Source organism: Peromyscus californicus, unplaced genomic scaffold, assembly GCF_007827085.1.
Source record: "Peromyscus californicus insignis strain IS unplaced genomic scaffold, ASM782708v3 Scaffold_4__1_contigs__length_199733344, whole genome shotgun sequence".
Classification (NCBI taxonomy): domain Eukaryota; kingdom Metazoa; phylum Chordata; class Mammalia; order Rodentia; family Cricetidae; genus Peromyscus; species Peromyscus californicus.
In genome coordinates, this window is record NW_026294562.1 from 8,681,901 (window position 1) to 8,709,635 (window position 27,735).

General features: G+C 42.3%; 1 long non-coding RNA gene across 3 annotated transcripts; it reads right to left on the reverse strand.

Moving 5' to 3' along the window:
• Nucleotides 1-14,154: 14,154 nt before the first annotated feature.
• LOC128094994 (uncharacterized) lies at nucleotides 14,155-27,217 on the reverse strand. 3 transcript variants are annotated; one of them, XR_008213127.1, is made up of 5 exons: nucleotides 16,353-25,445; nucleotides 15,834-15,895; nucleotides 15,285-15,486; nucleotides 14,947-15,040; nucleotides 14,155-14,764 (listed from the first exon to the last, which is right to left on the reverse strand). It is a non-coding gene; the product is annotated as an uncharacterized LOC128094994 (long non-coding RNA). The 3 variants fall into 3 exon arrangements; XR_008213128.1 differs by lacking the exons at nucleotides 15,834-15,895; nucleotides 16,353-25,445 and adding an exon at nucleotides 26,916-27,217; XR_008213129.1 differs by lacking the exon at nucleotides 15,834-15,895.
• Between the last annotated feature and the right edge of the window lie 518 nt (nucleotides 27,218-27,735).

Genomic DNA, 27,735 nt, shown 5'->3' on the forward strand with positions numbered 1-27,735 from the left:
ATGGCTCAGTGATTAAGAGCACTGCCTGCTCTTCCAGAGGACCTGGGTTCAGTTCTCAGCACTCACATGACAGCTCAAACTGTTCTATAACTCCAGTTCCAGGAGATCTAACACCCTCACACAGACATACAGGCAAGCAAAAACACCAATTACATAAAATAAAAAAAAATATTTTTAAAACGCATGACCTGATAGTTCTAGGAGTTTTTGTCCTATAAATACATTCAAATAAATGCTCAAAAATACAAATATAAGGATATTAATTTTGGTGCTGATTGCCTTAGCAGTAAACTGAAATCTGTGTAAATATTCCTTATAAACTGGTTAAATAAAATAAGAAACTTTGGCAAAGAAAGAGGTAATTCCCATGCTTGTTAATACAAAAAGCTGTTCAGGATATATTGTGAATTGGAGAAAAGCAAGGCACAGAACAATATGTTTTCGTAAATTATATTTATCTTTTAAAACCATATGTAAATCATATGCAATCGGAGGACTTTGGGAGTGTATGTGGTGGTTTGAATGAGAATTGGCCCCCCTAGACTCTTACGTTTGATGGAATTGTTTAAGAAAGATTAGGAGGTGTATCTTTGCTGGAGGAAGTGTGTCACTGGGGGTGGGCTTTGAGGTTTCAAAAGCCAGTGATGTTCCCAGTTTGGGCTCTGTCTTAGTCACTGTTCTATTGCTGTGAAAAGACACCATGCTCAGGAAAACTATTATAAGAGAAAGCATTTAATTGGGGGCTTGCTTACAGTTTCAGAGATTTCGTCTGTTTTCATCACGACAGGAAGTATGGTGGTGTGTGGGCAGGAACTGGAGCAGTAGCTGAGAGCTACATCTTGATCTGTAGGCTGTGAGAGACTCTGGGCTTGGCACGGGCTTTGGAAACCTCAAAGCCCTCCCCTAGTGACACACTTCTCCCAACAAGGCCATTTCTCCTAAATCCTTCTAATCCTTTTAAACAGTGCTACTCTCTGGTGACTGTGCATTTATACATGAACAAGAATGGGGTCATTCTTCAAACCAACACAGGCCAGGTCTCCTCTCTCTCTCTCTCTCTCTCTCTCTCTCTCTCTCTCTCTCTCTCTCTCTCTCTCTCCTCCTTTCTCTGCCTTGTGCTTTTGGATCAAATCTAAGTCTCAGCTCCTGCTCCAGTGCCACGCCTGCTTGCCTGCTGCCATGCTCCCTGCCATGGTGATCATGGACTCTGTAACCTTCTGAAACTGTAAGCAAGTCCCCTTTCTTTTCTAAGTTGCATTGGTCATGGTCTCTTCACAGCAACAGAAAAATAACTAAGACAGGGAGGCTGAGGCAGAGGATCACCACAAGTTCAAAGCCAACCTGGACTATGTAGTGAATTCTAGGACAGCCTGGGCTACAGAGTGGGCTGCCGACTCCAAAGCAGAGCAAAAGGCAAACAAAGAAAACAAACAGAGCTTGGGGTATGCTAATTAGCAGAGAACTTCCCTGGCATCTTTAAAGTCCTGCATTTGATAGCCAGGTCTGAATAAGCCAGGCATGATGGTGCACACCTGTAATCCCAGAATTGGGGAGACAGAATCAGAAGGATCAGAAGTTTAAGGTCACCCTTAGGTACAAAGGCTAGCTGTCATGTCTCAGATAACAACAACAAAACATTTGGAAAGCTAGATTCCACCTTTAACAGCTCAGTCCGGGGAAGGTGCCCCTGATTCAGAGGGGAAGAGAAAAGTCTCTTGCTTTTGACTTTATTTACTTTACAAATTGTATGAAAGTAGACTTTCAATTTTACGTGTGGGTGCCTGTACACAGAAGTGTGGGGGCCTCAGGTATGTGCCTCTTTTTCTTTCCACCTTGCTTTTCAAGACAGGGTCTCTCATTGATTGCCTAGACTGGCTGGCTAGAGAGCCCCTGAGATGCTCCTGTCTGTCCCTGAAGGCTGGAGCTGAGGGGGACTTCAAAAAGTCCAGCTTTTTATATAGGTGTTAGGGATTAAAACTCAGGTCCTCAAGCTTTCACACAAGTGTTTTTCCCACTGAGCCATCTCCACAGCCCTCATCAAAATGCACTTTTAAATAATAGATATTTGTTACTTCATAACAAAGTGAGCATACTGATTTAATTTCATAATATAAAGTCCAGGGATATCATCATACAGTATGATGCATTAGATGAGAGTCTTAAGGGACAGGGAAGGTTTGAAGCAAAGAAATGGAATGGAGTGGGGGAGAGCAAGGGCCAGGCATTGTGGCATCAGGCCTGTACTCTCAGAACTTAGGTGACAGAGGCAGGAGGATCAGAAGCTCAAGGTTGTTATTGGTTACCTGAGATCTTGTCTCCCATCACACTTACACAAGGTAGGGGTAAGAGGCAAGAGAGTCAAGACAGCACGAACAGTGGCATGAATGAAAATCTTGTTTTTGTTTGTTTGTGACTTGAGCAGTAGAAATGTATTGGTCTCATGATTCTGAAGACTTCAGTACCAAGATCAAGATTTCAGTAGACATTTTTCATCAAGCCTCTGAGAAGAGTATGATCTGTTCTTCCCTGCTGGCTCCTGAGAGTCTGTAGGTAAATCTCTGGTGTTCCTTGCTTGGTAGATCTCTGACTTCATGGCACATGATGTCCTTCCTATGTAGTTATATCCAAATATCTCTTTTTATTAGGACATGAGTCATACTGAATTGGAGACTAACTGTTACAATATGACCTCCTTTTAATTAATTATATTTGTAACATCTCTGTTTACAAAAGGTCACATTCTAAAACTGGGGTCAGAATTTCTGCATAGGAATCTCATAAAAACAGGCATAAAAATTCTTTCATGAACTATGTCCTAAGGAAGGTCTTTAACTTCAAGAATTTTGGTTGGTCCATTTTGGAGGCAATAAAAAATTTTTTGTTAATTCAATAAACTCATTTCTGGGCCTTAGTTAAACCCATAACTTATACACAGGAACTCTTGTAATATTTAAAGAACTCAAGTAGCTATCTTTTAATTTTTCCCTTTATGTTATATATGGGTATTTTGTCTGCATGTAATATCTGTGTACCACATGTTAGATTCCCTGGGACTGGAGTTATAAATAGTTGTAAGAATTGAACCTGGGTCCTTGGGAAGAACAACTAGTGCTGTTAACCCCTGAATCATCTCTTCAGCCTCTACCTACAACAGCTATCTTTAGCTGATGGGAGGTCAATATGGTCCCAGCAGAAACTGGAACAATTCAGGGTCTTGGTTGTTCTTTCATTCACTGTCTATTTGTGTTACTTTAAACTCATGATTATGAAAGACTTCATGTCCTAAGAGATCTACAGTGCACCTTTGTGACTATAGCTAAGTGATGAGACTAAAGGGTCTTTTTAATTGAAGGAAAGAAAAATGCAGAACAGCATGTCTTCTTAGATTACCAATTAATCATTTAAAGTAGTTGTACAAGCTGGGACATAGTTCCATTTATGGAATAGTCCTGTACACTGTATGAATATATGTTGCTGTGATTGGTTTAATAAACAAGTTGACTGGCCAATAGCTAGACAGGATAAGGTTAGGCAGAAGAGTCGAACTGAGAATGCTGGGAAGAAGGGCAGAGTCAAGAGTCACCATTCAGACCCAGAGGGAGCAGGAGGTGAATGTGCTGTGCTAATAAAGGTACTGCCACATGGCAGAGGGTAGATAATAAATATGGGTGAATTTAAAATGTAAGAGTTAGCTAGTAACCAGCCTGAGCTACTGGCTGAGCATTTATAATTAATATTAAGTCCTGTGTCAGTTATTTGGGAACTGGTGGGCAGGAAAGAAAAGTCCGCCTATAAATGATGTTCCAACGTGGAGCTGGAATTTCCATGTAAGACCTCACAAATCTTAAAAAAGGATTCTAAACTCACAAAAATGGAGTCAAACTCAGCTTCTTGGTAACCATGTTTTCTCAAATAGACTCTGTTTGCTACTGACAAGCAGAGACACAGCTCCTTTAAGAGAAGGCTTTCTGGCTCAGTGCTAGTAGAAAAAAAAAAGGACATGACTCTTTTAAGAGGCCCTGCTATCAAACACTTAAATGAGGTTTATGAGGTGGAGGCAGTGCACTACTCAGTGGCAGTGTAGACCCAAAACTTCCCAGAGTTGGAGCAGTAAATACTTTCACCAACCAGTACCTTTTCTATAAAGCTAGGCTCTCAGGGAACCAAAACAGAGGTAGAGGTCCTAGCCACACCACTTAGCAATTTAAAGGCTCGTGCAGTCAGAAAAAGATTACAGATACAAAATAAAGACAGATGTAGATGAAAAAAAAAAACCTCTAAACGGGTCACAGTATGTTTAAAAATGTACATAGTTTTGGGAGAGAAAAGAGAAAGGGTAACAGCAGTCATAGATTAAACAATAGTTTAAAAATAATAAAGTCTATAAAAAGGAATAGAGTAATAAAATATAATAAGCCACATAAAGATGGGAAATACACAGAGAGTCTGGTTCCTGCATGTTATTGTGTTGTCTTTGAATTTTCTGCTTGCTAATGAAGGAACAACAGCTGCTAAGATACACTGGATTATGAAAACTGCTAGATTAAACCAACCTATATATTTTTAAAATGTTTTGACTTCAAAATGGAAGTCAAAGATATGTTACTTTGGGGAGAGGTTATGCTTTTGTTTCCACAGGAGATAAGAAGCTGTGGATTCATTCCAGGTTAAAGACAATCAGGTTTAATCAAGGAAGACCCCTTGAAATCCTGGCTACAGACATAAAGAAATAAACCTTAAAAAAAAACGGGTTTGAAGAGATGTCTCAGAGGTTAAGAGCTCTTCCAGAGGTCCTGGGTTCAATTTCCAGTGCCCACAAAGCAGCTCACAATTGCCTGTAACTCCAAGATCTGATACCCTCACACAGATATGTCGCGTCCGCCTCGGCCAGCAAGGAAGACGCAACACCAGGCTCTTCTCCAAGTAGTTTATTCAGGAACCTTGAACAATCTTCTGACCCCGGGGAAAGCCATCTTCTGACTCGGGGGAAAGCCAGCCCATGCCCTTTATAGCCACTGGGCAACCAACCCAGTAGTGCCACGTGGACAATGCTGATAGGGTCAGACATACGCAAGCAAGCCAGATTCTATGCCCAAGCCAAATAAGGAGTTGTTTATCGCAGAGAACACCTGCCATCAGGAAGGCAGAAGCTGGACGCTGGCGCCATCTTTGAGGCGCGGCCGTGCACGGCTCTCTACACAGATATACATGCAGGTGAAGTATCAATGCACATAAAATTTAAAAAAAAACAACTACAAGACATATAATGTATATTTTGCCTGCTCAAAAACAAAACAAAAATCATCTTTAACTGACTTGTGCACACCATGTATTCCATACTTGTAATGTATGTTCCCTTTAAAAGTTTATGTATTTTCGCCAGGCGGTGGTGGCGCATGCCTTTAATCCCAGCACTCGGGAGGCAGAGCCAGGCGGATCTCTGTGAGTTCGAGGCCAGCCTGGGCTACCAAGTGAGTTCCAGGAAAGGCGCAAAGCTACACAGAGAAACCCTGTCTCGAAAAACCAAAAAAAAAAAAAAAAAAAAGTTTATGTATTTTCACAACAAGGGGACCAAACACCAATGAAAATGGATGACCCAAGTGATCCAGCATTTCAAAATGTCTCTGTTACAATCTCCTAAAAATTCTGCATCCAAAACAGCTTCAAGGCTGCTGGCTGAGATGATCCAGCCTCACAGACTACTACAGCCACGACTTAACCATTATCTTAAAATTTTTCAGGGCCTAAGGACACCAGCACCCCCAAGCAACAGGAAGTAGTCTAGAGAATGACGACCACATTCCCAAAAGATGAGTTATGGATTATTTTTTGTCATTTAAGGGGGATTGGTTACAAGTTGTTATTGGTCATATTAAAAAACTAAGGAGTTAAATTCAAAGATCTCTTTCTAAAGGAAAAAGGGAGGATATAATACAGAAATGATGGGATAAAGGGTAGATTATTGATCTACTTTAATCAAAAAAAACTATTAATTTCAAATTTTTTTTACATTGGTAGAGATTTTGGTTTATTGATACAAATTTAAAGTTATTTTTGCTGTATTATATGCATGTTTCTACTCTTGCTTGGGGTACTGTGCTTATGTAACTCATTTAAAAATATGATAGAATTTAAAAATATAGATGAATAGTCATCTATAATAGTCAAACTTATATCATGTTAGGTATGTTTTCAAGGCCATACACAGATATATTTAGATAGATAGATCATCTTCAAACACTTCAAAGACCTACAGAATATGGCATTTAAAATATTTTAATAACATAAGACTTTTCTTGATGGTGAGATACATTTGCTCCTCACAGCACCAGTTTACTTCAAAGAAGATGATGGGCATTGAAGAAACTCCATATAGAGTTTACTTTCTTTTTGGCAAAAGCTAGACATTTGAGCAAAGAAACTGCCCCTGCCTTGATTGCTGACACTATATTGCCCAAACTAGACCAGCAGAACAAAAAAGAAAGCAACTGCCAAACTTTGCCAAGACAAGGAAGGACAGTCCTTCAAAATTCCCTGCTTCTCAGTAAAGTCTGTCAGATATACTAGGCCTGTAGGCCAAGATGGATGCCCCAACATTACAGAAGAACCTAGGCTGACTGTCCAGACAGCCAGATGTCCCTGATGTTAGGTAACATTTCACCCTTCTGGGCTCTTTGATGGAATTGAAGACTAGATAGTTATAGTTCAAGTTTTTATTAGTTATAATAAAAGGTAAATTAGGTATAAAACTTATAGTCACAAAGATAAGATAAATAATAGAATATTTTCTCTAATTTTGTCAAATACAAATATTGTAACTGTAATTCTTTTTTTTTTTTTTTTTTTTTTTGGAGACAGGGTTTCTCTGTGTAGCTTTGCGCCTTTCCTGGAACCCACTTGGTAGCCCAGGCTGGCCTCGAACTCACAGAGATCCGCCTGGCCCTGCCTCCCAAGTGCTGGGATTAAAGGCGTGCGCCACCACCGCCCGGCGTAACTGTAATTCTTAGTAACTTTTATTATATAGAATTTTACTGTGTTAAATTAAACCTTTCTTTTTAGTTAGACAAAAAAGGTGAAATGTGGAATATTCCTTTACACTGTGTGAATATATGTCACTGTGATTGGTTTAATAAAGAGACTGACAGGCCAATAGCTGGACAGGATAAGGTTAGTGGCAGAGCCAGAGAATGCTGGGAGGAAGGGCAGAGTTGTGAGTAGTGAGCAGATACAAAGAGAAGCAAGATGGACATGCCATACTGAGAAAAGGTATCAAACCACATGGCAAAGTATAGATAAAAATATGGGTTAATTTAAAATGTAAGAGCTAGCTAGTAGCCAGTAACGGCCTGAGCTATTGGCCAGGCATTTATAATTAATATTGAGTCTTTGTGTCAGTTATTTGGGAACTGGCGGGTGGGAAAGAAAAGTCCACCTACATCTATTGTAGGGTGTTGCCTAGCATGTGTGAGGCCTTGGGTTAAATCTGAAATACTGCAAAAATAATATCAAGTAATTGCACATGTGCTTGTAAAAACTATATAGGACTTAGTGTCTATATCTCTCTTTGTCTCTGTCTCTTGTTCTTTTGTTTTGTTTTGACTTTTGAGACAGGGTTTCTTTGTGTATCCCTGGCTGTCCTGGAACTTGCTCTGTAGACTAGACTGGCCTTGAGCTCAGAGATTTGCCTGCCTCTGCTTCCCAAGTCCTGGGATTAAAGGTGTCCACCACCACTGCCCAGCCATTTTGTTCTTTTTTTCTTAAAAATAAAAAATTCATGGTCACCAGGCACAGTGGCTCATGCCTTTAACGTCAGCACTTGGGAGGCAGAGGCAGACAGATCTCTGTGGATTTGCATTTGAGGCCAGCCTGGTCTACATAGGTGAGACCCTGCCTTAAAAAAAAAACAACAAAAATAAATTATCAGTTGGGCTGTAGAGGTGGATCAGAGGGTGAGAGCATGTGCTATACAATCATGAGAACAGAGGTTCAGATTCAGGCACCCCACAACAAGCTGGGCACCCCACAAATGCCTGTTACTCCAGCTCCAAGGGATCCGACACCCTTTCTGGCTTCTGTGTGCACACAGGCACATATGAACACACACACACACACACACACACACACACACACACACACACAAACAAACAAAATAAATTTTTTCTAACAATTACCTATGGTATACTATAAAATCTACCATCACAGACATTTCTAAATGTGTAATTCAGCATTGTCAAATATGTTCATTCTTTTTTATCTCACAAAACTGAAACTTTACACATTTTAAACAATTCTCCATTTCTGCCTCTCCCATTCCTTGCTGACAATCATTGTGCTTTCTGTTTCTATGAATCTTACTGTTCTAGTTATCCCATATAAGTGGAATTATACAGCATTTGTCTATTTGTTTGGGACCTAGCTTACTTAGCTTAATATTTTCAAAGTTCATTCTATTGAAGGCTGTGTATTTCATCATATCTATCTATCTATCTATCTATCTATCTATCTATCTATCTATCTATCTATCTATCTTGTTCATTTAACATAGTTTCGTTATTGACTCTGGGGATTTCGCATCACACACCCTGGTTCCACTCACCTCCCATTCCCCCATATCCTCTCCTCACCCTTGCAGCACCCCCTCAAAACAAAATTTTAGAAAAAAATCAAACAAAACCAAAACAAGACAAGCAAGACAAACACCTCCTCACTCCTCCATCTTTCCCGCCTCTCCAACACCTCTTCATCTGTCCTGGTGGGATTGGGAGTCTTGGTGTGTCACATGAGCACCCTTTTGTCCAATCAGCTTTGCTTGCAAATGTTCACTGCAATGAGTCACTGGTCTGGTTCAAGGCCTCTGGTTCCTTGTAGCTAGAGTTTTCCTGCCTGGCCCACAGTCAGGACAAATCTCTCTCACCCGCCAGTCCCAAGCCGCTCAAACCCGACCAAGTAAACACAGAGACTTATATTGGTTACAAACTGTATGGTCGTGGCAGGCTTCTTGCTAACTGTTCTTACAGCTTAAATTAATCCATTTCTATTAATCTATACCTTGCCACGTGGCTTGTGGCTTACCGGTACTTTACATCTTCCTTATCCTGATGGCGGCTGGCAGTGTCTCCCTAACTCAGCCTTCCACATCCCCCGCTCTATTTTCCTCCTTGTCCCGCCTATACTTCCTGCCTAGCCAATGGCCAATCAGTGATTTATTTATTGACCAATCAGCAACACATTTGACATACAGACCATCCCACAGCAGTTCCTGGTTCACCATCCTCACTGGATCCCCACCAGAACTCCTCTTGGATATCCCGTGGCCACCCTGAGTCACAGAGATCCTGTAGTTATCATTCTACAGGATCAGTCCCTTCATGAGCTCCAGCAGGTCCTAGATGGTGCAGATGTTAGGGTGGGCCAACCCCAGGCCTGGCTGTGGTCCTGGGTGGTAGCTGAGCTGGTCAGTCCGGGCAACTGGGACTGCCTGCCTCAGGCAAGGGGGCAGAGCCAGAGCTAGTTCCCCTATGCCATGCCATCAGAGTTGATTCTCCCTTACCTGTGGTGAGGAGTGGGGCCATCTCTCCCAAGTGCAGGGGGCAGGGGACGACTCTCCTGTGAAGATCAGGGCTAGCTTTCTTGCTGCAGTATCCAGTGAGGGGCAGGACCAGTGAAGGGCAAGGCCAGCTTAGCCTGGCCCTCTGATTTCATCATGCATGGTTCCTATGCTCCCCTGGGTGACACAGGCCACAGACATCAACACAGACCTCAGCTGCAGCAGGACCACAGACCCAGACATGACCCTCAGCAGCAGCTGGGTCTGGATATTACCACTGCCCCAGGCAACTCAGATCATCACAGTCCTAGAGGCAGTGTAGCCCTTGGACACTAATACAGCCCCAGACCTCGGGCATCCTCGTGGCCTTCAATGGTAACAGAAGCCTCAGACATCAACACAGACCCCGGCTTACAGACCTGGGTGCAGTAGGGCCACAGACCCAGACATGGCCCCCAGCTGCAGCTGTGGCCTGGATGTCACCATGGCATCGGGTAGCAGCACAGGGCACTCAGATCTGTATAGCCGCCCCCCCCCCCCCCCCCCCGCCAGCTGCAGCATGGCCCTGGGACACCAACATGGACTCAGGCGGCAGCTGAGAGCCTGGGAATCCTCAAGGCCCTCAATGGCAATGGGAAACATGGGCATCAACACAGTCCCTGGCTGCTGTAGGGCCACAGACCAAGACATGACCTTTGTCAGCAGCCCAGCCTAGACAACATCATGGCCCTGGGTGGCACCACAGGTCACCCAGACCAACATGGCTCCTGCTGTGGCATACTCAGACACCAACAAGGTCACAGCTTTCAGCCCAGACCCAGGGCTTCTGTGTGGCCTATGGTAGCAACATGGGCCATGGACATTAACACAGACCCTAGCTGCTATAGGGCCTCGCATCCCATATATCTTTATCTCTCTGTTTGTTACATTAAAATTTTTTATTTTTGTTTAACATGTATGAGTGTTTGCCTGCGTGCATGCTTGTGCACTCCTTCATGACTATTGCCTGCGGAGGCCAGAAGATGGTGTCAGATCCCCTGGGACCAGAGTGATTGGCATCTATGAGCAGATATGTGGTGCTGGAAACCCAAGTCAAGTTCTCTGCAAGTGTTCTTATGCTGAGCCGTGTCTCCAGCCCTTATCTGCTACATTTTGTTTACACATTCATCCGATTGAATGGTGTTGGGTTTCTCCCACCTCTTGGCTGTAGCAAATAATGCAGTTATGAGTTTGCATCTGCAAACAGTTCTTCAAAACTCTGCTTTCAACCCACTTGGGTAGTTTCCAGAGTGAAATTGCTGAATCACAGGGTGGTTTTTTGTTTTGTTTTTTAATCTTTTGAGGTGCCACCATACTCTTCTAGGGCTTCTCAATTGCGCTTATTATGTTCAGTTAGAAAGACAGAAGGCAAGACAGAAGCTGATTCTCAATACATAAACCACACAAATCCCAGGGAAGTACCCTAGCCATTGGTATAACCAAGGGGCTTAAAGAACACCCAAAGCAAATGCAGGCGCAGGCTTCAGGCGATTTTCCTGAGAGGAGGAAAAGCAATTACTGACTAAGCTCCATGAGGAACTAAGTGTTTTCTACTGGGAAATATTTATCTGTTTGGTGGAGCTGCAAGTTGTAGGGAGTTTCCTCATTAGGAAACAGCTGATGATTCCAGGAGAACTTGGAAGAATCACCATGGTGATGGAGAATGACCCATTTTTAAAGTGTAAGGCCTATTGTGAGTGAAACTTGAAAAGATTCTTCTGGTAGAGCTCTTCTTTCATTTTTGTGTTGGACATCAGATAGGAAATAAATAGCATTGTTACTATATCTGCACTCCTCCTGAAGCCCGATGGACCAGGGAGAACCGTACGTCACCTACAGAGTCCAGTCTTGGCTTGGTGTCTCCCTCGCTGTATGACTGAGGAGGCCACTTAACCTCTTCAGTCTCAGAGGGCTGACTCGGAGTCCACAAAGTGGGTTTCACATGTGGATTACTTTTCTATGGTTACTTTGGCCACTTTTTGTTTCGTATTCATTTTCTCTGAAACTTGGCTATCAAGCATGCTCACCATTAGGACTCAGTGGGGAAAGAGAAAATGAGATAAAAGGTGCCGACGGGTGAATACATTAGCAGGGGTCATTGCCAAAAGTCCTTCCACTGCTTAGCTTGGACTTCACGTGCAAGGAGGTGAGCTGACTCCACTGTCTACTTGAACGCCCTTCTGCCATCGGCCTGGATTGTCTCTCTCCATTTATTCTTGCCTTGTCATTTTTTTCTCCTTCCTCTCATCCTCTTATCCATTTCCAGTTGTTTCACTTGATGGTATAAATAATTCATCTTATTTAATACTAACCACAACCCAATGAGTGGGATAATGTTGACTCTCCTGACACGTGGGGAAAGTGAAGTTTAGAAAGGGTAAGGGGTTGATGTAGAATACAAGTCCAATTACACACAGAATCCACACTCTTAAATAGTGTGCCCGATGATTAAGAAAACTGTTTTTGAGGCCAGGTGGCACTGGCGCTCAATCTTCAATGTTCACGGGGTTTAGGCAGGAGGATTGCAAGTTCCAGGCCAGCCTGGATAAATTAGTGAGACATTGTCTCCAAATACAAAGTAAAAAGAGGGCTAAGGTACATCTCATGATTAGAGCATTTGCTTAGCATGCACAAGGCCCTGGGTTCAATCCCTGACACTGCACACACACACACACACACACACACACACACACACACACACACACACACAAACACACACAATATATTATATATATATATGTACAAAATATATTATATATAATATGTGCATATGTGCAACTGGTCTATAAGTTCTTCTGTATTATCTGTGAGATACTGCCCTTCATTATCCAAAGAAATGTTAACACATTTACTTTTGAAGCACTTCCCTTCTGTTCATTGGTCCTTTGCAGGACTTTAATCGATTTTGAAAAACTAGAATCTTTGTCTCTTTGGATTTCCTTTCTCTCTGCTACATTTCTCTTGCCAAACAGAGCTGTAATTGTCAGCTTGTGCCTTGACTTTACTGCTTGCCGGTGACATAATTGGAATGATATTAAGCAGCATTTTCTCTCTGCAGACAGAACACCTTTCTGTTCACATTTGCTCTTCCTGCCTCTCATTTACAAGCAGATGACTGTAGATAGAGTATGCTCCTGACTTCTTGTTTCTGCCCTGGATGGATGACTGGTGCAGGTATTTATAATGCAATGGAGTATGTGATTCTGTTAAAGGAAATCCATGCAAATTGACAGCTGGCTAAAGTGACTGCTGTGTCTGGAGTCTCAGCACAACTCTAATGGTAATAGGACAGTGTTAGCGTGATTGCATATTTTGTGTGAATCCTGGTGGGAAGGTAGCGTAATCCTTAAGACAGAGGCAGATAGAAGAGGCTGAGGGCTTGGTAAGCTAGGAAGGTTCTTTCCATAGGTTCTTAGGATGGCCACAGGAAGGTCAGATCATAATGAGAGGGGCTGAAATGTAAATAATAATAATAATGCTGACTATTACACTAATGCTAATAATACTAAGACTGTCAATCGGGCGGAAGACGGCTCAGCTAATAAAAGCCCTTGCAGTGCAAGCATGAGGATGTGAGTTCAAATCCTCAGAACCCAAGTAAAAAGCCAGGTGCAGTTGTACACCCATAACCTCAGGGCTTTGGGGAGATGGAGACAGGAGACTCTCTGGGGCTTGCTGGCTCTCGGCCTCTGTCTAAGTATGGAGAGGAAACTATACCAAGGGAATAGGGAGGAGAGTGACAGAAGGGGATACCTGATGTTCTCCTGCAGCCTCCATGCACAGGCTTACACACCTACCTGCCTACATACACACACACACACACACATATATATGACACACACATATGTATATATATGACACACACACACCTTGCACAAGCATGTACACATACAAAAAAAAATAATGTTGGTCTGTAATGAGGGTTCACCATGTGCTAGATTCTGGGTTTTATTATTTTATATGTATTATCTTATTTAATCTCAGTAACTTCAGATAAGTACTATTATTGGTACTGTTTTTATGTTATTATCAACATTTAGACAGATAATATCCACCAGTCAATTATGATAATCTGAACTATAGATAATAATTTAATCAAGATATTTTCATCAACAGTTTATAGTGAGGGGGAAATTGAGACATAGATAAATTAAGTAACTTATTTGTGAACACACAATCAGCAATGATTTGTTATATTTAATTAATTGATTTTTTAATCATTCTGGAAATCAAATTCAGGGCTTTATGTATGCAAGACAAATGTTCTATCACTGAGCTACATTCCTACCTCTGCTCTATGCTTTTAACACAACATTCATCAGTCAGTGTGCTTTGAGTCCAAGGAACAAGGCTCACTTGGAAAAATGCATTTGAAGGGAGTGGTGGAGAGAGGCATTGTGTGAAGGTCCCTCCCAGTTCTTGTGTAATGGTTCAGAACTCAAGCCAAACAGAAAGAACACGTTAGGGTGGTCCCTGTGGGTAGATCCCAGCACAGGAGATAGGGGCAAAACGGTCTAAAAAGTCATATGATGGTCACACCCTGTCCTTGGCATCTCTTCAGTATCTTTCTCCTAATTTTCAGGCTGTGGTATTGCATAATTTGCATATAACAGCCAGAGATAATTTTCTGCTTAAAACAATTAGTCATATTTTAGATTGGATCCATTTGACAGAGAAAAAGTCGTCTCTCAAGTGAGCAATTCATTCTGTTAGTGGCAGGGCTTGCAGAGACATTCTTGCATGCCATAGATCAAATGCTTTTCCAGAGACGGGACCCCTAACCCTACCAGGTCTTGCTCCAAAATCACGTACCCTCAGCACAAAGTTCACTCAGAGTTCCACCACAGTGTTTGAATGCAATTTTTATGAAGTGTCTTTTATTTCGTACTTTGTTACTCTGTAACAAATGAGTCATTGATTTTTCAAAAAAATTTTAAACATATCCAGAACATTTTCTTTTCTTTTTGTTATTTGCTTTGAACAGACACTCAGAAGCCAAGAGCTAGTAACCCTAAGCTCTCCGGCCTGCTTAGCCTTTCTCTGTTAGGATCCTTGTGACTCCTTCGAAGAGCCTGAGCCACACAGTCAGCCAAGGTGCTGACCCACCAGCATGGCGTCGTTTATCAGTCTTTCCAAAACATCGCCCAGTAATTCTTTTTGAAGACGTTCCGGGAAGGCCTGGAAACAACAGTAATGAAAAAGGAACTTTAGGGACAATCCCAGTTCTCTTTGTGATTTATGAGATGCCTTGGAAACCTATCCATGTGAGTTTAATCAGGGAAACTGACTGGAGCCTCCATAAAACCGTGGTTGGGTCCAACTCCCCCCTGCCCCACCCCCGTAGTCAAAACCAGATTCACTTGATGCCAAACTGTTTTCTCATATCCAGGAGTGGCCAATGAGACCAAGGGTAAGAGTGAGAACTCATCGAGGCTTTCACAGCATTCCAACAAACTGAAAAAAAAACACAACCTGTGTAAGAATGGAAAAAAAAATGGGGGAGGGGGCGGGAGGTGTGTTGGTTGGTTAGAGCGCCCCCATGTGTCTCAACACCTCACTATTGCTTTATGACTTTTTCTAACCCCTGTTCCAATGCCATCCAGTAGCCTTCTCTTCCTTCACATACATTTTTAGAGCCACACATGAAGCTCCTTTATTTTTAAAAGAATTTTATTATATTCATTTATTTAGCGGGTACCTGTGGAGGCCAGAGGACAACTTGCAGGAGCTGGTTCTCTCCTTCTATCTTGTGGGTCCTGAGGATTGAACTTGGGTCTTCAGGCTTGGCCACAAACGCCTTTTCCCGTCAAAGGATCACGTTGACCCGGGTTGGCCCGGGTTCCTTCCTCTTTCAGTGGGTATTAGTTTGAATTTCAGGAGTGATTGTCTTTTCTAAGAAGCTATAAACATAAAGTGTCTCATTTTCTAGAGTGTCCTGGTAAGCAGGCTCAATAAACGCTTGCTTATTGAAATTCCAGTGTCCTACTCAAATTGGAAATAGTACAAATGCCCATCAATGAATTAATTAAAAAAATTATAGTACATCTATGCAGTAGGTACTAGTTAGTAATAAAAAGAAATGAACTCTTGTTATAGACAATAACAAGCTTCAAATGATGAGATTCATATATGTGAAATTCTACATGGCAGATGCCAGATCATTGCCAGCCAAGGATTTGGGGACAAAGGGACTAGAACTGGTTATATAGGAAGCTTTCTAAGGACCTACAGATGTTCTGCATCTTACTTGATGTCCAGCATCTGACCCATTGGCTGCTTTTTCGAGGTCATGGGCTTGATTCCCAGCACCTACATGGCAGTTAAAAATCATCTTTAACTTGCCGGGCGGTGGTGGCGCACGCCTTTAATTCCAGCACTCGGGAGGCAGAGCCAGGCGGATCTCTGTGAGTTCAAGGCCAGCCTGGGCTACCAAGTGAGTCCCAGGAAAGGCGCAAAGCTACACAGAGAAACCCTGTCTCGAAAAACCAAAAAAAAAAAAAAAAAAAATTAAAAAAAAAAATCATCTTTAACTCTAGTTCCATGGGACTCAACACCCTCTTATGGCCTCCCTGGACATCAATAATGCATGTGATGCACAGACATGCATGCAAGCAAAACATTCATACACATATAAGAGCAAATAAATCATTTTTTTAATTATGGAATTTTATATTTTAAAAAGGCGAGGTTTACTATATAAAATTACACCCCAATAAGCTTTGTAAAAGATTTTCAAACTCATGAAAACATAACCCCTCCAAGTTACCTTCTTGGCCTCCTTTTAATCTCCCATTTGAAACAGACACCCGGTGAACTCTCAGAGAGTTTGCAAGATCAGCTCAATACAAGGCCCCAGGGGAAGGGGGGGTGGCAGACTGCATTCCAAAAGGCCTGCTCCGCCTCTGCCCTTCTGGGACTGGGACACAGAGTCTCTGTGGTATTTGGATAGTGAAAAGGACAACATCAAAGTTCCAAGCCAGTACTAGCCCTTCCTCTTTTAATCAAGAGTACTGTCCTTGAGTCTGGCAATGGGGTCTGGACCCTGAAAAACCACGCTGTCTTTGTACAAGACAGTAGACCTCCTGGGTAGAGCCGGTACTTTGTACAGCCCATCTAGGAACTTCTGGACTGATTCTCTGCCCCAGGCAGAATCTGAGGATGGATCCTGGCAAACGATTTTGGTTCCCACAGCCCTTAATATATTCTTCAATGTTCCTAATGTTAGTGACCTACAAACAATGATCCGGGCCAGTGGTTCTTAAACTTCTGGGACTCAAGAGTCACCCGAGGAGTGTATTTCTAAATGTCTGTCCCCAGTGCCCACTTGCACCATGAGATTCCGATAGGAGTGGACTGGGAGTGGTCTTTGAACCCTGCACCTCAGGTACACACTTTGAGAAGTAATGATCTGGACTAGGGAAAGACTTAGTGAAGTGTTTGCCATACAAACGTAAAGACGAATTCAGAGCCCTAGGAGCCGTGTAAAAAGCCAGGTGTGTGTATATATTTTTTTGGGCTGACCATTTGGTATTGGGTAACCAACTGGTGTGCTCTTCCCTGGGGAAGACTGTTTCTCCCACTCTCAGCCTTCCTTAGTTCTTTGTAGCTGAGACCTCATGAGCTGTCCCCATCCATGCCAGCATGTCTATTAGTATTGTCCTTGTTCAGTTCATGTTTAGGCAGTCAGAGCAGGTTGTATGCATATAGTTAGGAATATGTAAGAACACACACCACACACACACACACACACACACACACACACACACACACACACACACACACGCATGCACATTCATGCATGCGTACATAACAACAATTAATGAAAAAAGAGGACATGAGTTTGAAAGAGGTCAAGAAGGGATATACGTAAGGGTTTGGACTGAAGGGAGGAAAAGGAAGAGGGAAATGATGTAATTATAGTCTCAAAAATAGAAGAAAACAATAAAAAAAAACAAACACCAAAAAACTAGGTGCAGTGGTGCATGGTACTAGGATTTCTGTGAGTTCCAGACCAACCTAGTCCACATAGCAAGTTCCAGGCCAGGCAGAGCTACACAGTGAGACACTGTCTTAGTAAAGAAAGAAAGAAAAGAAAGAAAGGAAGAAAAAGAAAGACAAACAAACACCAGGTGCAGCAATGGAATCCTAATGTGGGAAGGTGGAGACAGGATCCTGCAGACTTGCTGGCCAGCCATTCTAGATACAAGAGTGAGGCCCAGGTTTAGTGACGGATCCTGTCTCAGAAAATAAGATGGAAAAATTATTGAGGAAGACTCTTGGTATCAACTCTGGCCCCTGAGTGTGTGCATACACATCACAGATAGAAGAAGCCACCTAAGGACAAGAAAATGTCAGGCTATTCACTGGAAACATCTGACCCACCAAACAGTCTTGAGTGGCATTAAGACTGGGTCTCTTAGGTTCAAAGTTCACCTCCAATCCCATCATCTCTCTGCAGGCTTGTATTCGAGGAAGTAAGATCAAATGAGCTAAGCTTCCAGAGCACTTACAGTAAGCACCAGTGAGCATTAGGTAAATATCATTATCATTCTGTCTGGATCAATGAAGGCTGAAGGGAATATCGCAAACCATGAACAAAGACAGTCACTTCAAAGAGCTTTTCATTCAAAGTTTAGGCTCACTGAAGGCTTGACGTGGTAGTGGGAAATATAACCACTTTATGCATTCCAGCTTCCCCACATTCCAGATATCCTTGTTCTGTTTACATGTTTAAGATAAAACTGAAAAAAAAAATATAAGCTGGGCTTAACTGTACCCCATTTTGATTGATTAATGAGCCTATGACAACTCACATATATAAGCCAGATCATCTTTATAAGCTACCTTAATCTTTGGTGATACTCAAACAAAGCTGCAAACCAGCATCACATGTACAGCTTTTGAAAGCGCACACTGGCTTGGTAGAGATTAGGGTGAGGCCAGAGGCTCTGAATTTGTTTGAAGTTCCCTCCATGCTTTGGCGGTTCATTCTAGGAAGAGAAGTGCCCCACTTGGATGAAAGCGGGCATGCCTTATTTGTTTAAAAGATGTATCAAACCAGTTGGGCATAGTGATGAGTACTTGTAGTCCCAGCTACTCAGCAGGCGGAGGCAGAAAAGTTGGTTTAGCAGCCCATGCAGCATATTGAAACTTCAAAATGAAACAAGACCCACCCACAAAACAACAACAACAACCTCCCAAAAATCAGGGACCAAACACATTAAATAACTTGGCCAAATTTCACTTAGCAAATCATTTGCAGAGACAGGAGTTGGAATGTTGTTGTTATAGTCAGAAAAAAAAAGTTTAAAAAGCAACCAAATTGATTTCTGTACTCAGCACACATAGACTTCTTTTCTTGTCATTCCTTGAAAAAGTACAGTATACTTAGCTACTTAGATTGTCTTATAGCTCCTTATATTGCATTAGGTATAATAGGTAATCCAAAGATGATTTAAAGTATATGGAAGATGTGTGTAGTTTATATGCAAATATTATGCAATTGTATACACTAGGCTTGAGCACCTGCAGACTTTGGTACCCAGAGGGCATCCCTTGCTAATCGTAAGGAACCACTGTAATTACAAAGGTAATACCTTTCCTTCATAGTTTATATACTGTAAATAACTTGTATAGGCCAAGATAAATATTGTGGATTCCCCTCCTTATTTGTTCATGAAATAATGGTTTGATTGAATGCTGAGCGCATTAGATTGGAACTGCTGGTTTGGGATTTTGAATTCTTTTCAGATTCCATCCTTTATCTTTCTGTCCACAAATCTCTGTTTATTGATTATTGCCATTAAGTCCCTGGAAGTGTAAGGGGGAGTTTCTCCTGCGGACCCTGGATCAGATCCCTCAGGGAAAGATGATCATGCATTTGAGGACTTGTCCTTCTCCAATCTTAGAGCAAAAGAACCTTCAAGGACCATAGTTTCATCATGAACAAATCCAAGATAAACTGGCACGTGAAACTAGGAAAATGAGGACCCCATTAGACCACGAACCTAAGGATATTATTATCCTGTGAATCAGGATCACAAATCACCGAGACACAAATACGACAGACACCCAAAAGGCCGTTCTAGAGGCTCCCAGGCAGTGACATTTAGGTGGCCTCTGGGCTGAAATTCTTGTGGATTCCCTTTTCGTCTTAAAATATATGTAACCTATGAAGTCCCTTAGGATCCATTTTCCTTAGTATTTTATCAGAGAAGAAAATCTGTCAAATTAAAGTCTGCTGTGGATGGATGGGGGTGGGACCGTGGCTAGGGCTCACGAGATATTATTCTGCTGAACTTGAGCCATGGAGGCAAATTAGGACAGTATCATTTCACATGCAAAATGGCCTGGCAGGCTGGAATTCCTGCCCGAGGGCCTTCACACACCACGACCTCTAGCTCATAAAACAACCCTGTTATTTAGTTACTTCTTGGCACCCATCGGCTGCTTCCCTTTAGATTTCCTGCTGATCATTTTTTCAGTATCCTGCCTTTGCGTTCTCCTCTGGGCTTTGCAAAAATTCTGTTTCTTTTTCTTTTTAAAGCTCTCTTTTAATCAGATAGCTCCTGCTGGCATGAGATGTCAGAGGTATTCCTTTCAGTGGATTCTGGCCTAGGCGGCATTACCTTGGCAACAAGATGCAGAGGCAGAGCCCTGGCCTTGAGCATGTCAGAGTCTCCAACTAGGAGAACTCAGCACATCTCACTCTCCAGCAAGGCAAGTTGCCATGCCAACCATTAACAATAAAACTCATCTCTCTCTTCTAGGGTTTAATTCAATAACTTTTCAAATTGGTTCCTTCTGTAATTCAATTGGCTTGGAAATGCAATATATGAGTGTATGTGCACACGTGTGTTTTTAGCCAGTTGTTAATGGCCTTCCACTAAATGACTGAACACTGGAAAAACAATTGGGGTCAAAAGTTCATTAAAAAAGTTAAAAAAAAAAAGACTAATAATAATAAAATAAAGTAGCTCTCAGTCTAACGAAAGGAGCCTGAAATTTTGGAAGTCTTGGCCAATCGGTAACTAGACAAAAACAGAAGAGATGACCTTTGCCCTCAGATATATGTGCATGACTTCTGTTGGCACAGCTGCCTTGCCGGCTTGATACCTGGAATAGCTGGACTCCTCTGCGTATTTAGAAATCTTTTAGCAGTTTTGAGTACACAACTAATTTCAAGTTCTTAAAAGCACTCCTGTGTTCAAATTCACACTTCATTTCCTTCATAATCAGAAATTTCTGTAGGAATTCATGGCCTTAGAGAGTCTTTTGACTCCAGTGACCTTCAGACAGGGATTGTGTGGCGTCCAGGACCTAGAATAGCCAGGGGACAGAGTTCTCAAATGTACTTGTTTTGGGACATCTATGTCCTTACGTGCTGTACAAGTGTTTGCTTATGTTTCTTCTCTTTTAATCGACTTATTTCAGTTTCTATCATATGCTGGCTGCTCTCTGCTCCTCTGGATCCTCTGCCACCAGGCACGTTTTTAGTTTCCAGCAAACAGTATATGAGAGCTGGTGGCTACAACCAGGCAGTGGTCATCAGAAACACTGCAGTATCCCAGTGACCACTGGAGGCATGGGGTGTCTGTATACTGTGCGAAGATGTATTGGTGTGATTGGTGTAATAGAAAGCTAAATGACCAATAGCTAGGCAGGAGGTATAGGTGGGACTTCTGGGCAGAGAGAGAACTCTGGGAAGAAGAAGGGTAAGGTTGCCAGCCAGATATGGAGGAAGCAGGATGGGCAGTATGGAGATGCCAGGGAGACACTGAAGAGGTCAGACATACAGTACAGAGTAAAGATAACCAAGCCACGTGACAGAAAATAGATCAATATAAATGGGTTAATTTAAGTTATAAGAGCTTATTGAGAACAAGCCTAGGCTAATGGCCAAGATTTCATAATTAATAAAAAGTCTTTATTTCATTATTTGCAAACTGGTGGTCCTGACAAAAAAGTACCGCTACACAGGTCATTATTTTTATAATCTCAAGTTCACAGAGGAAGAGGCAGAGGCAGAACAGTTAGATCTCATGTACATGGTTCAGCAGTCTACCCAGTACTTGGCCTGACTGATTTGAGACTGTCTGTAAAGATTTCTTTGTTTCCTACTTTTTGTGCATTTTTGAGACAATCTCATGGATCCCAGGTTGGACTCCAGTTTGCTACGCAGCCAAGGATGATCTTGAACTTCTGATCCTCCTGCTCCCACTGACCAAATGCTGGATTATAGGTGAACATCTGCACATCTAGTTTTTTTTTTATGTGGTGCTGGGGACTGAGCCCAAGACTTCATGCATTCTAGGCAAACATTCTCCCAACTGAGCTACAGTCTCTGCCTCCAAATTCTTCGGTTCTAATAAGCTTCCAGGTGAATATGTGATCCATGGTGGGACTTTCAGTGGTAGTGATCTATGACTGTTGCCTGATATGTGCTTTAAGTAGAAGAAATGACTGGTCACCTAAATTACTCAGCTGCAATGCTGATTCAACATGGGTGAAGGAACGCATACTCTTGCCATATCTGTGTTGTGATAACGTAGCCCTGAGGTCCCAGCAGGATGGCTGCAGACCCACATGGTCACACCCGCAATCTCATGGTAAGCTGGAGCCTTTTACCATCTCTTTCTCATTGCCACCATGGCCATGGTGATTCTCATCAGCTGTGGTTAATACTTTTTATTAAAAACAGCAACTACTGCAGCTTCCCAGAAATTGAATTTGTACACGTGAATATTTCTTTTTCTTTAGAGATGAAAGGAAAACATTTATTTTCAACATCAGAATCAATTTCCCTCCAAGGGATAAGCCTTGGTGCATGAAAGATAGCAGTGAAATGTGTGGTTCTCCAAACAGTAAATCTTATTTGCTCAGATTCTGTCTAGTCTTGTACAAACAGGTTCTGTGCGCAGAGGCAGAGTTAAGCTCCAAGAAGAGATCATTCAAAACAAGGCCCACTCCGTGGGAAACTCAACTGCTTGTAAGCAGTTCAAGCCATTAGGAGGCACGAGTGCACTTTCACATTCAGCTGAGCAGTGTACACTTTTTGAATACCTACTATGTGTCACACACTGTGTCACTTTGCAGGAGGTTATGCAAAGTCGAACTTTATGACTTCCAGTTTTTTGTCACTGTATAGTTATTTTTCTGTTGCTGTGATAAAAATAGCATGACCAAAAGCAACTTAAGGGAGAGAAGCTTAATTGTTCCAGAGGGACAGAATCCTCATGGTGGGAGGGTATGGCATAGTGGCTGGAACAGGAAGGGGAGAAGGAGAGAGAGAGAGAGAGAGAGAGAGAGAGAGAGAGAGAGAGAGAGAGAGAGAGAGAGAGAGAACGCACAGGACCCAAGGAGTGGGGATGAGATTATACATTTCAAAGCCTAACATCGGTGACACACTTCCTCCGGTTAGGCTCACACCTTAAAGGCTCCATAACCTTCCCAAATAGCACCAACAATTGGAGGCCAAGTAATCAGATATATAGGCCCATGGGAGAACATTTATCAAATACCACACTTACATTTATGAATTTGTGTGTGTGTGTGTGTGTGTGTGTGTGTGTGTGTGTGTGTGTGTACACATGTGTGTGCAGACACGCACCTGCTATGGCACATGTACAGCAGCTAGAGGACAGCTTGTGGGAGTTGGGATAATACACATGAGAGGCAGCAAATGCTTTAAGCTGCTGAGCCATTTTGCTGGGCCAAATCCGAACAAATTAATACTGTGATAATGCAAGCAGATTCTGGCCAGTATCTATTTCATTAACTATGCAAAAAGGATTTGTTCTGCCAATTAAGAGATCAACACATTTGTTTCAGTTAATTTTTGTTTTCATGGCACATGGAAGTCAGAGGAGAATATAAGATTCCTTGGAACTGGAGTTAAAGATGGTTGTGAACTCCCGTGTGGGTACCGGGAACTGAACCTGGGTCCTCTATAAGAGCAACAAGTGCTCGTAACTGCGGAGCCATCTCTCCAGTCCCTTATATTTTTGTAAAAAGCTTCTTAAGAGAGTAAGTGATTCTCAATAACTTACATGTGTTTCTGAAAGGTGTGTTAGGATCTTGCCAACAGGAACACTAATTGAGCAATGATGTTGATTGTTGTGCTAATTTTAAAAATTATTTTAAATGAAATGAATACTTTAAGATTGTATCCTGAGTAAAATGAGCTTAGCCAATAATAATGTACCAAGGCTGGCTTTTTGTTATGACAGATGAATCATGGTAATGCTACATTAACATTTTTAAAAGGGCATATGGGAACTCCGAATTACCTTTGTAATTTTTCTGTAGATTAAAATCATTCCAAAACGAAAAAGCCTATTGAAACAATTCTTACACATGAATGAGGTCCAATTCTCTAAGAACCTCTATTGACAACAATAGAAGCTATTTATTGAGCGATACTCCTGTTGGCACAATGCCCTAGACATGTGTTCACAACAGGTTATAAAGTAGGTATGGTTATTATCTTTATAATTATTATCTGTACAGTTTCCACTGAGCTCAGAGTGATTAAGCAATGCATCCATAGATGCACAGATAATAACTGACAGAATCAAGACTTGACAGGGACTGTGGAATCTCAAAGCCTGGGCTCTCAGGGACTCCACAGCCATGGTCTGCCTTGCCTTTCTGAGCCTGCATTCCTTTCTCTTTCTTGTCTGTCTCTCTCTGTCTCTCTGTCTCTGTCTCTCTCTTTCACTCTCCCTCCCTCGCTCTCTCCTACCTTCTTCCTCCCTTCCTTTCTTTTTTTTTTTTCAAGACAGGGTTTCTCTGTGTAACAGAGCCCTGGCTGTCCTGAAACTCACTTTGTAGACCAGGCTGACCTCGAACTCACCAAGATCCACCTGCCTCTGCCTCCTGAGTGCTGGGATTAAAGGTGAGCGCCACCACGCCCGGAATTATATTATTATTATCATTATCCTCCTCTTCCTCATTATTATTGGTTTTTCTCCCTGTGTTTCTTTTTGTGAAAAGAGCTTCATTTGCTCAGATTGGCATCCATCTTTCAGCTGAATTGATGAGACATGTAAACTGGACTCTTTGTATGGGCTGGAGGGATGGCTCAGTGGTTAAGAACAATTGCTGCTCTTCTAGAGGACCTGAGTTTGATTGCCAGCACTTACGCCATAACTCCACCTTTATAGGGTCTGACCCCCATTTTTGCTTCCATAGGCACCTGAAGTCATGTGTTCACCCCCTCCATAAACACATAATTAAAAATAAAGATGAATCTTGAAGAAGAAGAAGAGGAGGAGTAGGAGACAGAGGGGCAAAGACTTCTTCCTTCCAAGGAGCGTGGAATACTTTTAGCTCTCAGCCACAGGCCCTTTCCTCTTGGCTCCTGTCCTCTTTCAGCCATCCTGTTCTCACTGCTCACTTTGAGGGTTTGTTCTGGCGACCAATCACCTCCCAGTGGGCTTTCCTCCTGAATAGCTTACTTAGAAATGGAAGTGAATAGCATAATGCATCATGGTGCATGCATGGTACATGGTTCAGAACCAAAAAAGCCTCTGTCTGCAAATGGAGTCTGTATCAGTGCATTTAGAGAATTTGAGGACAAACTAAATGATAGTGATAATATTTTGTAGTTAGATATTTTTTAATGACCTAAAGATCTCTCTCTCTCTCTCTCTCTCTCTCTCTCTCTCTCTCTCTCTCTCTCTCTCTCTCTCACACACACACACACACACACACACACACACACACACATTTGGTACCTGCAAACCAGAGCCCCAAAAGGGATCTAAAATTTTTTTCCATTCTAAGCTGGGTAGTAGTGGCACACATCTTTAATTCCAACACTTGGAAAGCAGAGGCAATTGGATCTCTGTGTGTTCAAGGCCAGCCTGGTCTACAGAACTGTTTCCAGGACAGCCAGGGCTACATTGAAAAAAAAAAAAATCCTGTCTCAAAATAAAACAAAACAAAAAATTTCACTCTATGAAATCTGAATAATAGATTTCTCTAATACTACTAATAAGAATAAGCCCTACCTTATTCTTCAGAATGGAAATTTAAAACTTACTCTGCGCTCATATTGTAAAACTTTTATGATAATATTTCCTACAGTAGCAGATGATAGGTAACTGAACTTCAGAAATGGCAAATCCGGGATCTCCTGTGCCTCTCTCTCCTGATGCTGACCCTGTGATTCTCTGAAGATGCTCCTCCGTCATCTCCAAAACACTTTTTCTTCAGTCAGTACACTCTCCATTCCTTATTTCTTCTTTGACTCTGTCTCAAGCAAACCCAAACAGGCAGGGCTTGGTGGCACATACCTTTAATGCCAACATTCTGGAGGCAGGAGCAAGCAGATATCTGTGAGTTCCAGGCTAGCTTGGTCTACACGGGGACTTTAAGTAGGAATCTTGTAGTGTGATGCTTTTTTTTTTTTTTTTGGTCTCTTCACAAATGATTGAATAACTAGCCAGGCCTCAGAGACCCAAGTAGATGCTGAAGGGTATGCCTGAGCAAAGCTGTGGGAAGCTGCGTACAGAGGTGACTGTGACAAAGAACGGACTGTTGGTGACATTACTCGGGTCACCGCAGGCACCTCGCAAGCCCAGCCGGCTAGAGTGAAATGTTCTAAACTGAAATGCTATCTCCCATATTAAGAGTGAGTTTTTAATGTATCTTCTGTACACTCATAGAGGTTTGCTTTGTTTAAAGACTGAGAAATCGGGACTAGAGAGATCGCTCAGTGGTTAAGAGCACTGACTGCTCTTCCCGAGGACCCGGGTTCAATTCCCAGCACCCACGTGGCAGCTCACAACTGTCTACAGACAACTCCAGGATCCAACACCCTCACACAGACATACATGCAGGCAAACACCAATGCACACAAAATAAAAATAAATAAATTATATATATATATATATATATATATATTAAAAAGACAGAAATAAGTAACAGGACTTGGTGACAAGAACTCTTGGGTAGGTGGAAGAGGCTTTCCACCTAGTCAATGAAGGAGTTATTGTATATCTTGAATTTTGTACAAAGAATATTACATATTAATATTCTAAAAATAAGCACATTAAACGATTAATCTCTAACAGAAAACATATGATACCTTTAGAAAGATGTGACTATGCTGGGTGTGGTGGCACACATCTTTAGTTCCAGCACTTGAGAGGCAGCAACAGACGGATCTCTGAGTTCAAGGCCAGCCTAGTCTATAGAATGAGTCCCAGGACAGCTGGGGCTATGCAGAGAAACCCTGTCTCAAAAAACCAAAACCAAACAAACAAACATACAAACAAACAAAAAAAACCACAAGAAGAAAGAAAGAAACAGAAACCCATTTTACCATCACGAGGTCCCAATCGGGGAGCCTGGCTTGCCTGGGACTGTACCCAGAGGAAGATCCTTGGTTTGAGCAGTTCTCTCCCTGACAGATGCTCTCCAACTTGGCTGACGTTCAGAATCATCTGGGAGGCTGATTAGATGAGCACTTCTAAAGACTGTGCCAAATTCTGCATTTTGAACGAATGTCCTAGGAGTTCTGTTGCACCAGGAACCACTCTTTGAGAAAGCTGGATAGCTTACCCAGTGTGCCCTTCCAGACTGAGTAAGATGACTAAGTTTTACGACTCATGTGAGCTTGTCATGACAAAGAAGAAGAAAAGGGCCTCAGATCAGTGACAGTCAAGTCAAACAGAACAGTCCCCTCCCCGGACACACCAGGGGTTAAACAGGATGTGTCTCAGATGGAGTCTGCTAATGCAAACAAGATCTTGGGAGAAATAGCAATTTTTCCCTTTCATTCTGAACCTCAGTCGGCCGAGTTCCGGAAACAGTCCTGATTAGAGCATAATTGATTTGGGCCCAGAAAGCAGAGCAGCCAGGCCTGCACCCTGCCTTCCTGCTCCGAGCAGGCTGGGCTGCATCATCCAGCTCTTCACAACATTAACACCAATGTGCCATGACATGTGCTAAGAGTGTGTTCAACCTAAGGAAGGTGATGTAGTGATGATCATGCCAGCTGTACTATAGAGCGATGGTCAGGCATTTCTATCCAGCCCCAAAGAAGGCGAACAAAAAAGGGCTTTTGTTGTTGTTGTTATATAAATACTGACTTTGGTCATCCAGGATCTGGGGTCTTTTGCGGGTCAGGAAATGATGATTAT